We start from the raw sequence: 10,880 nt of genomic DNA on the forward strand, positions 1-10,880 counted from the left end.
CAGATAATTATTGTCCCTGAAATAGCATACTCAACAATAGAAGATAAAAATTATTCAGAAATACAATGAAGGAAAATTCCCCTGAAATGAAAGAATGAAATCTCCTATTGAAATGGTGGTACACCATATACCCAGAGATTATTTGATGTAAAACAATAGACATTGAATAAGATATTTAACTTTAGGGATAAAGAAAGGTTTCCTGAGGCATTCAAGCAGAAAAGCCTATCTACCTACAATGGGGAAAGGTCAGGCTGTCCCCCTACTTTTCCACAAAAGACAGGTGAGCGGTACCTACAATTTCTGCCAGAAAGAATGTAAGACCCAATGATATTATACCAAGGCAAATTGTCTTTCGAGTTGCAAGGCAAAAGGCAGACATTTCTAAACACAAAAGAAAATAAAGAGGGGTGTGTGTGAAGAAAACGGAAGGAAGGAAAGAAGGAAACAAGGAAAATAGAGCCCATTTTAAACACACGTGCACACACACACACACACACACTTCTTTGACAATAAAATCAAGCCAATCAAGAGATAAGGTTAAAGCACCTAATTTTTCTATCAACTTTTTTTTTCTGAGATTGTCAAGGATGATATTTTCAAATTTCAAAGGAAGCCTCACCTACCTCAGGGTATCAAGAAGGAGGAGGATCAAAATGTTGGGGATAAGGGAGTGGGAAATAGGTAAAAAGGAACAAAAGCATAAGAGCCAATCTTTAAGTTGACAGTTTTGCCAAGGGTTAATTAACCCTCCCTGTGCTTCATAGCCTCATTGGTAACATGAAAATAATAATCTCTGCTTCACAGGGCTGTTGGGAGGAGTAAAAGAGAAAAAGTTTGTAAAGACCAGACCACAGAACCTCATGTATTCTAACTGCTCAGTAATTGTAATCTCTTTTCCACCCCCATCCCTTTCTCAGAGCCCTAAACACAGGTGTTTTCTTTGTTTTGTTTGTTCACTCAGGCTCACTTTATATTATGCCACTGTAGTTTTCCAGGTTGAGTAATTTATGGCTTAACACTAAGTATTTTCTAACAAACTCTTCATAAAGCAGCATGGCGAAAATCATGTGGCATTAGAACTACGTTTCAGTCCTGGGTTGCCTCTCTCATACACATAATGAGAAAATCTGAAGGAGAAGAAAAAAAAGGAACAGAAGCAATATTTGAAACAATAATGACTGAGAATTTCCCCCAAATTAATGTCAGACAGAAAACCACACAGATCCAGGAAACTCAGAAAACATCATATAGGATAGCCTCCCCCGTCTGCCTATAAACCACCTAAGCATATCTTATTCAAACTGCAGCAAACCAATCTAGAGGGAAGAAACACCTTACCGGTAGAGGAGCAAAGATAAGAACTACATCCAACTTCTCCTCAGAAACCAGGCAATCAAAAAGAGAGGAGCGAAATATTTAGTGTTGTGAGAGAGAGAGAAAAAACAAACAAACAAACAGCAACCTAGAAATCTGTATCCTGTGAAATTATCCTTTAAAAATGGAGAAATACTTTCTTAGATGAATAAAAATTGAGGGAATTTGTTGCAAGTAGACTTGCCTTGCAAGAAATAGAAAAAGCTCTTCAGAGAGAAGCAAAATGATATAGATCAGAAACTGAGATCTACATAAAGAAAGAAAGAGCATTAAAGAAGGAATAAGTGAAGGTAAAATAAAAACTTTAATTTTGTATTCTTAATTTATCTAACAGATAACAGTTTGTTTGAGAAAATAATATCAGTGTATTTGATGATTATAGTTTATGCATAAGTGAAATGAATAACAGCAATGATACAAGAGATGGGAGGGAGGATTTGGGAATATTGTGCTATTATAAGGTACTTGCACTACCCGTGAAGAGATATGGTGCTATTTGAAAGTACACTTGGATTAGTTGTCAATGTATATTACAAACTCTAGGGCAACTACTAAAAAAAAAAAAAACAATAAAAAAGAAGTAAAATTGGGGCTTCCCTGGTGGCGCAGTGGTTGCGAGTTCTCCTGCTGATGCAGGGGACACGGGTTCGTGCCCCGGTCAGGGAAGATTCCACATGCTGTGGAGCAGCTGGGCCCGTGAGCCATGGCCACTGAGCCTGCACATCCGGAGCCTGTGCTCCACAACGGGAGAGGCCACAACAGTGAGAGGCCTGTGTACCGCAAAAAAAAAAAAAAGAAGTAAAATTGATATCAATTATAATTGATATAATTACTAAGACAGGAGAGAAAATTGAATAATATAAAATGCTGAAATAAAACCACAAAAGAGGGACTTCCCTGGTGGCACAGTGGTTAAGAATCTGCCTGCCAGTGCAAGGGACATAGGTTCAATCCCTGGTCCAGGAATATCCCACATGCCATGGCGCAACTAAGCCTGTGTGCCACAACTATTGAACCTGCGCTCTAGAGCCCACGAACCACAACCACTGAGCCTGCGTGCCACAACTACTGAAGCCCGTGAGCCTAGAACCCATGCTCCACAATGAGAAGCCACCGCAATGAGAATCCCGAGCACCAAAACGAAGAGTATAGCCCCCGCTCACTGCAACTAGAGAAATCCCACAAGCAACAACAAAGAACAAATGCAGCCAAAAATAAAAATAAATAAATTTATAAAAAAAAACCACAAAAAGAAAAAGAGTGGAAGACAAAAATAAGAACTAATAATAAGGTCAGTAAATAGAAAATAGTAACAAATATGTCAGATATTAATCCAACTGTATCAATAATCACTTTAAAATGTCAGTGGTCTAAGTATACCTGTTAAAAGGTAAAGATTGGTAGAGTGGATCAAAAAAAATACCCAACTATATGTTGTTGAAAAGAAACCTACTTTATTATTTTTCTGACCACCTGAATTTTTATTATTTATTTTTTTATTGAAGTATAGTAGTACAATATTATATAAATTATAGGTGTACAAATATAGTGATTCACAATTTTTAAAGGTTATACTCCATTTATAGTTGTTATAAAATGTTGGCTATAGTCCCTGTGTTGTATAATATATTCTTATAGCTTATTTTATACATAATAGTTTATACCTCATAATCCCCTACCCTTATATTGCCCTCCCCCTTCCCTCTCCCCACTGGTAACTACTAGTTCGTTCTCTATATCTGTTCCTTTTTAGTTATATGCACTAGTTTGTTGTATTTTTTAGATTCCACATATAAGTGGTATCATACAGTATTCGTCTTTCTCTGACTTATTTCACTTAGCATAATACCCTCCAAGTCCATCCATGTTGTTGCAAATGGCAAAATTTCATTCTTTTTTTATGGCTGAGTAGTATTCTTTGTATGTATGTGTATGTGTGTGTGTGTGTGTGTGTGTGTGTGTGTGTATACACACACAAATGTATATATGTATATATACCACATCTTCTTTATCCATTCATCTGTTGATGGACACTTAGGATGTTTCCATATCTCGGCAATTGTAAATATGCTGCTACGAACACTGGGGTGCATGTACCATTTTGAATTAGTGTTTTCGTTTCTTTTCTGGATATATACCCAGGAGTGGAATTGCTGGGACGTATGGTAGTTCTATTTTTAGTTTTCTGAGAAAACTCCATACTGTTTTCCACAGTGGCTGCATCAATTGACATTCCCACCAACAGTGTATGAGGGTATCCTTTTCTCCACATTGTTGCCAACATTTGTTATTTGTGTCCTTTTTGATGGTAGCCATTCTGACAAGTGTGAGGTGATATCTCACTGTGGTTTTGATTTGCATTTCCCTGATGATTAGCTATGTTGGGTGTCTTTTCATGTGCCTGTTGGCCATCTGCATATCCTCTTTGGAAAAATGTCTATTTAGGTTTTCTGCCCATTTTTTTTTTTTTTTTTTTTTTTTGCGGTACGCAGGCCTCTCACTGTTGTGGCCTCTCCCGTTGCGGAGCACAGGCTCCGGACGCGCAGGCTCAGCGGCCATGGCTCACGGGCCCAGCCGCTCCGCGGCACGTGGGATCTTCCCGGACCGGGGCACGAACCCGTGTCCCCTGCATCGGCAGGCAGACTCTCAACCACTGCGCCACCAGGGAAGCCCCTCTGCCCATTTTTTAATCGAGTTGTTTGTTTTTTTGATGTTGAGTTGTATGAGCTGTTTATATATTTTGGATATTAATTCCTTATCAGTCATATCATTTGCAAATATTTTCTCCCATTAAGTAAACTGTCTTTTCATTTTGTTGATGGTTTCCTTTGCTGTGTAAAAGCTTTTAAGTTTAATTAGGTCCCATTTGTTTATTTTTGCTTTTATTTCTTTTGCTTTGGGAGATGTTTCCAAAAAATATTGCTACGATTTAGGTCAAAGAGTGTTCTGCCTATGTTTCCTTCTAGGAGTTTTATGGTTTCCAGTCTTACATTTAGGTCTTTAATCCATTTTGAGTTGATTTTTATATATGGTGTTAGGTAATGTTCTAATTTCATCCCTTTACATATAGCTGTCCAGTGTTCCCAGCACCACCTATCGAAGAGACTGTCTTTTCTCCATTGTATATTCTTGCCTCCTTTGTCATAGATTAATTGACTATAAGTGCATTGGTCTATTTCTGGACTCTCCATTCTGTTCCATTGATCTGTGTGTGGCTGTTTTTGTGCCATTACCATACCTTTTGATGACTGTAGCTTTGTATTATAGTCTGAAGTCAGGGAGTGTGATTCCTCCAGCTCTGTTCTTCTTTCTCAAGATTGTTTTGGCTATCTGTGGTCTTTTGTGTTTCTGTACAAATTTTTAAATTATTTGCTCTAGTTTTGTGAAAAATGCCATTGATATTTTGACAGGGATTGCATTGTATCTATAGATTGCCTTGGGTAGTATGGTCTTTTTTTTTTTTTTTTAAAGAAGATGTTGGGGGTAGGAGTTTATTAATTAATTAATTTATTTTTGCTGCGTTGGGTCTTTGTTTCTGCATGAGGGCCCCCTCCAGCTGCGGTAAGTGGGGGCCACCCCTCATCGCGGCATGCGGGCCCCTCACTATCGCGGCCCCCCCCACTGTGGAGCACAGGCTCCAGATGCGCAGGCCCAGCAACTGTGGCTCACGGGCTCAGTCGCTCCGCGGCATGCGGGATCCTCCCAGACCAGGGCCCGAACCTGCGTCCCCTGCATTAGCAGGCAGACTCTCAACCACTGCGCCACCAGGGAAGCCCTGTATGGTCATTTTAACAATATTAATTCTTCCAATCCAAGAACACGGTATATCTTTCCATCTGTTTGTGCCATCTTCAATTTCTTTCACCAGAGTCTTATAGTTTTCCTAGTACAGGAAACAGGTCTTTTACCTGTTTAGGTAGGTTTATTCCTAGGTATTTTATTCTTTTTGATGCTATGGTAAATGGGATTGTTTCCTTAATCTCTCTTTCTGATAGTTTGTTGTAAGTGTTCAGAAATGCAACCAATTTCTGTGTATTAATTTTATATCCTGCAAGTTTACTGAGTTCATTGATGAGCTCTAGTAGTTTTCTGGTGGCATCTTTAGGATTTTTCATGTATATTATCATGTCATCTGCAAACAGTGACAGTTTTACTTCTTCCTTTCCAATTTGGATTCCTTTTATTTCTTTTTCTTGCCTGATTGCTGTGGCTAGGACTTGAATAAAAGTGGCAAGAGCAGCCATCCTTGTCTTGTTCCTGATCATAGAGGAAATGCTTTCAGTTTTTAACCATTGAGTATGATGTTAGCTGTAGTTTTGTCATGAAAAGAAACCTACTTTAAATATAAATATAGATTAATGTAACCCTGCTCTGTCATCTTGCTCCCAACCCCCCTCAACATTTAGACATTGCCAAATTTGTTTTGCTCATTGGTTCAACATCTCCAACAAAAAGTATTGGAATTCACTCTTTGACTCCCCTGCCTACCAGTATTCTGGCTCAATTCTCCCAAGACAGGCACTGTTCTATTTTCCTAAACATCCATGTGTATGTTTCCTCCTCTGGTTGCTCCTGAAATCTTAATTACTCCCCATGTCTCCTTTATTGGCAAAGTTCTTGTGCAGTGGCCACCAGCTCTTCGAGTTGCTAGCAGTCATATTCCCTGTTTCAGTTAATGGCTCCACCATCCACCTGATCATACAGGCTATAATCCAACATTGTTGCTTTCACCACCTGTGTTGTATCATCCAAGAACTTCAGGTAAAATGGATCTCACAGCACCACAGATTGTGACCTACCAATAGCCTAACTTCATAGGATGACCTCACCTAATTAGAGTTGATGGTTCTGCTATGATTCTCTTGGCAGCCTGTTAACAAATGATACTTATTGTTGGATGTGTGCATTTCTTTTAACCTAACTTTCTAGGGGCCTGGATGCCCCTCTTAATGCCCCTCTCTCCTTCACACACGGTCTATTAGTAAGTCTTGTGGGTGCTACTTCCAAAACATCTCACACATATGTCACACATATGTCTCCTTACCTTAGAGGAACACTTAACCTCCTTGTGGGTGGATTGTTGTACTTGCCTCCTGACTGGTTCTTTTTGCTTCCAAGCTCTTCTTTCTCCTGGCTGGCCTCTGCATTGTTGGGTAAATTTTGTTTTTACAAACAAACCCTATTACTCTGATCATAAAACTTCATGGATGCCTTACAGGAAAGTCTAAACTCCTGGTATGCACAATTACTCAGTGTCTACCATATCAGCCTCAGCACGCATCACTCTCTCACGTACCTTCCAGCCTCACTGAACATCTCTCCTTTTCCAGAATACTCCATGTAGCTTCAGGCCTCTCTCCTCCTGTTCACACTTTGTCAAAATACCCTTTCCTTTCTTCTTCACCTAGATAATTGCTCATAATTTCAAACCTCATTAAGAAGTTTTCTACTCTGATAATGCCCAGGAAGTCTAATTCAGGAGTTCCACAATGCACAGTCCTGGGCCTTGCCCATTATCTCTACTCTTTTCCTGGGTGATGTCATTCATAACAAGGCTTCAATTATTGGCATAAATATGATCCACAAATTTATATCTCTCACACAGACTTTTTCTCTGAGTTCCAGGCTCATATATACAACCACCTACCTGACATTGCCTTTTTTATATTCAAGAACACTTTTAATCTTCATAAAAATTATGACATAAGCACTATTATTATTCTCATTTTGAAAACTAGAAAACTGATGCTCAGAAAAGTGAAATATATTGTGTAGGTTTGCGTAACTGATTAATGTTTGATGGAATTGGAACCCAGAACTCTCTGCCCTCAAACTGTTTTTTTTTTTTTTTAGCCGTGCTGCATGGCATGCGGGATCTTAGTTCCCTGACTAGGGATGGAACCCATGCTCCCTGCAGTGAAAGTGTGGAGCCCTAACCACTGGACTGCCAGGGAATTCCCTCTGCCCTCAAACTTTATGCTTTTATCTAATGTTTCGTTATGGCCTCTGAAAATTTACATCAGGGAAATGGAGGTAGCTTGCTTGAAATAATAATAATTATAATAGTAATAGTAATAATAAAGCTATTACTGTTAAAAAATGGAAACAATTTGTTTGAATAGGAATAAATCAACACTCTAGACAATTCAAAACTTAGACAATATAATAGAACCTTAGGGCTGGATGGCATTTTGAAGGTCATTCAGTCCATCCATCTTTCTTTCTTACTTGATTCTGGGACCTTTTTGAGGTCATAGTTTTTTTTTTAAGAAATATTTTTCATTTGAATGGATTAATATTACTTTTTCTGAGCAATGAGGAGAGAAAATGAATCACCTTAATATTATTTCAACTCTGACTCCAGTTGTGTCTGATGACCTACCTCCATGATTTCTTTTTACCTTGCAATTTGTGCATTACTAACCCTTCATTATCCTTTTTTTTTTTTTTTTAACTCGTTTGGGCTGAGATTCTCTCATTTACTTGATATTGCCTTTTGGGTGTCTGAAGCCATTTCATGGTAAACAGGTTGAATACTAAAACACATTATTTTCTCTGCCAAACAGGTCCTCTCGCTGTGTTCCCTTTCCCAATGGTTGGTACCACCATTAGTCCAGTTATGCCAGTCAGAAACCTAGGAGTCATCCTAGATCCACTTCTCTCTCACTTCCCACATCTGGCTACCATCACAGCCTGTCCTATATACCTTCTACAGAACTCTTGACTATCCTTGTCTCTCCACTTCTACTGCCACCACTTGAGTCAACCTCTAGCCTGGATCATTGGAGTAGCCAAGTAACTGATCACTCTACTTCCTTTTCTTGTTCCTTCCATTTTTTTTTCCAGAGTGCAAGTAATCTTTTAGACACACAAATTCAATTATCTCATTCCTTGCTTAACATCCCACAATGGCTTCTCATTGCACTTGGAAAAGTCAAAACCTTCAAACATGGCCCTCAAGATGCTGAATGGTCCACCCTACTTTCAGTGCCTGATATGCATCATGCTCCCTCCTACCGTGGGACCTCAGAACATGAAGTTTCCTCTTCTTGGAACACTGGCGAATGCAAAATGTTGCCTGTCATATCGGTAAACAAAGAATGTTGCAGCCATCAGCCACTACCACTGCCCCCTATGGTGAACCTGAGGGAACTCAGGGTGGAAACAAAGAGGATGCCCACCATCAAGCCCTCAGCCACTACAGCCACCGCCAACGGTGCATCCTGAAGGGACTCAGGATGGGAAAGAAGAGGATACTGGCCCTAGATAGCTAAGATGCATATCAAAGGAATTATTTCAATGAGCCCAGTCTCTTGCATGTTCCCATACATAGAAAAGTGCTAAATTCATTAACTTGAGATGTCTGGTTTTCTTTAATTAACAGTAATCTTTTGATGTTCCCACTACCTGGTCTTTGTTGCAAAACTCCTATAAATCCTGGCTCCTCCCTCACCTCTTCAGGGCAGTCCCTCAGGGCAATCTGAGAGGCTGCCTCTCGGACCTGAAGTCCTCTGAAAGTCTGCCAAATAAAACATAATTCTCAACTTTTAGGTTGTGCTTTTTTTTTTTTTTTTTTGTTAACGCACTCTTTTCTATCCTTTTCACCCATTAACTAAGACTCTGCCCCCTAGTACAAAAAACCAAAGGGGGAGAAGACCATTTCTTCTCCCCACATCCAGGCAGGCACATGATCTAAGCCTGGACAAGCAAATAAATCTTGAGGGAAAGTTGCAAAAAGCACAGGGCTGATTAGAGGCTGGGCAAAGGGAGAGTTCAGTGTCGTGGTGGCAAGTACCCATGGGTGGCAGTCATTAGAGGCAGATGCTAGTTCCTGTAGCAGAGTCTTGACTATGCCTAGCCTCTCTTGGTTCCTGCCTTAGTCTGGCTCTTTAACATTTCTATCAGTTCTGTGAGTCATCTGATACTCTTGCAGGAGGTCATTTTTCTGCTTAACTTAACCAGAGTCAGTGTCATGTTTATAATCAAGAATCCCAATGAGTAGTGCAGTGTGATTCCTTTAATAATGGCCGACTCATCTGTGGGAGAGGGAGTTCTGTGGCTATTTTGCCCATCATTGTGTTCAAAGCCCTTCATACAGTGCCTGGAATATAATTAGGACTCAATACATGTTTTTTAGATGAGTAGATACATCCTTCTCGATATTTCAGCAGCACTTTGCGCTGATGACTTTGTACTGTAATCCTGGTTTTGCCTTTAAAGACACATGCCTTGTCTTATTCATCTTTATGTTTTGCCAAGAGACTGACACTGCCGGACTCATAGTAGGTGCTCTAGGTGTATATGTTGATTAAATGGGAACCACAAATTAACTTGCTTTGTAGAGCTGGCTGGGAGATGCTTATCTTAGCATTGCATTCCAAATTCACGTCTCTTTCTTCCCCAGCCCACCCCATCTCAAGCATCTAAAGTAGGTCGCATACCGGGATACCCTTTGTACCTTAGTTAGTTCACTCTACACTTTCCTTTCCTACCAGCATAGGTCAGATTAAAGATTCCAATTGTCTAGGGAACTCAGCATTGGAATTCCAAAGGATGTATGTATATTTTTGTCACCATCCCTATGCAGTGGACTTTGTGGATTTTTCACCTCTCTATATTTAAAAAAAAAATCAAAAATAAAACACTTCATTGAGGTATAATTTATACACAATAAAATCCAGCAATTTAAAGTATATACTCTACTGAGTACTAACAGATACATACTGTTATGCAGTCGCTACCACAATCACAATACAGAACATTTCATCACGCCAAGACATTCCCTGTGTCCCTTTGCAGTCAGTCCTCACCTCCCAGCCCTTAGCCCCTGACAATCATTGATTTGCTTTCTATCCCTATAATTACACCTCTTCTAAAATTTCAGATAAGTGGACTTATACAGTATGTAGTCTTTGTGTCTGGTTTCTTTCACTCTGCATAATGCTTCTGAGATTCGTCCAGGTTGCTGCTTGTATCACTAGGTTGTTCCTTTTATTGCTGAGTGGTATTCTGTTACCTGGACATGGCACCATTTGTTTATCCATTTACCAGCTGATTTATTAGGGTTGTTTCCAAGGTTTGACTGTTATGAATATAGCTGCTATACATATTTGTATGGACACATGTTTTCATTGCTTTTGGGTAAATCTAGGAGTGGGATTGCCAGTTCATAAAGTAAATGTATGTTAACTTTCTAAAAAACTGCCAAACTGTTTTCCAAAGTGGCTATGCCATTAGGCATTCCCACCTCCAACATATGAGGTTGTGATTGCTCCACATCCTTGTAACATTTGGCATTATCATTCTGTTTAAATTGCATTGTGTTGTGGGTTTTTTGCTGTTGTTGTTGTTTTCATTTCTCTAATGCCTAATGATGTTGAGCATTTTATTATTTATAACTCTTCTTTGGTGAAGTGTCTGTTTCAGATCTTATACCCATTTTTAAAATCAGATTTTTTGTGTTCTTATTACTGAGTTGTAAAAGTTGCCATGCCTATTAAAAA

Source organism: Orcinus orca, chromosome 6, assembly GCF_937001465.1.
Source record: "Orcinus orca chromosome 6, mOrcOrc1.1, whole genome shotgun sequence".
NCBI lineage: Eukaryota > Metazoa > Chordata > Mammalia > Artiodactyla > Delphinidae > Orcinus > Orcinus orca.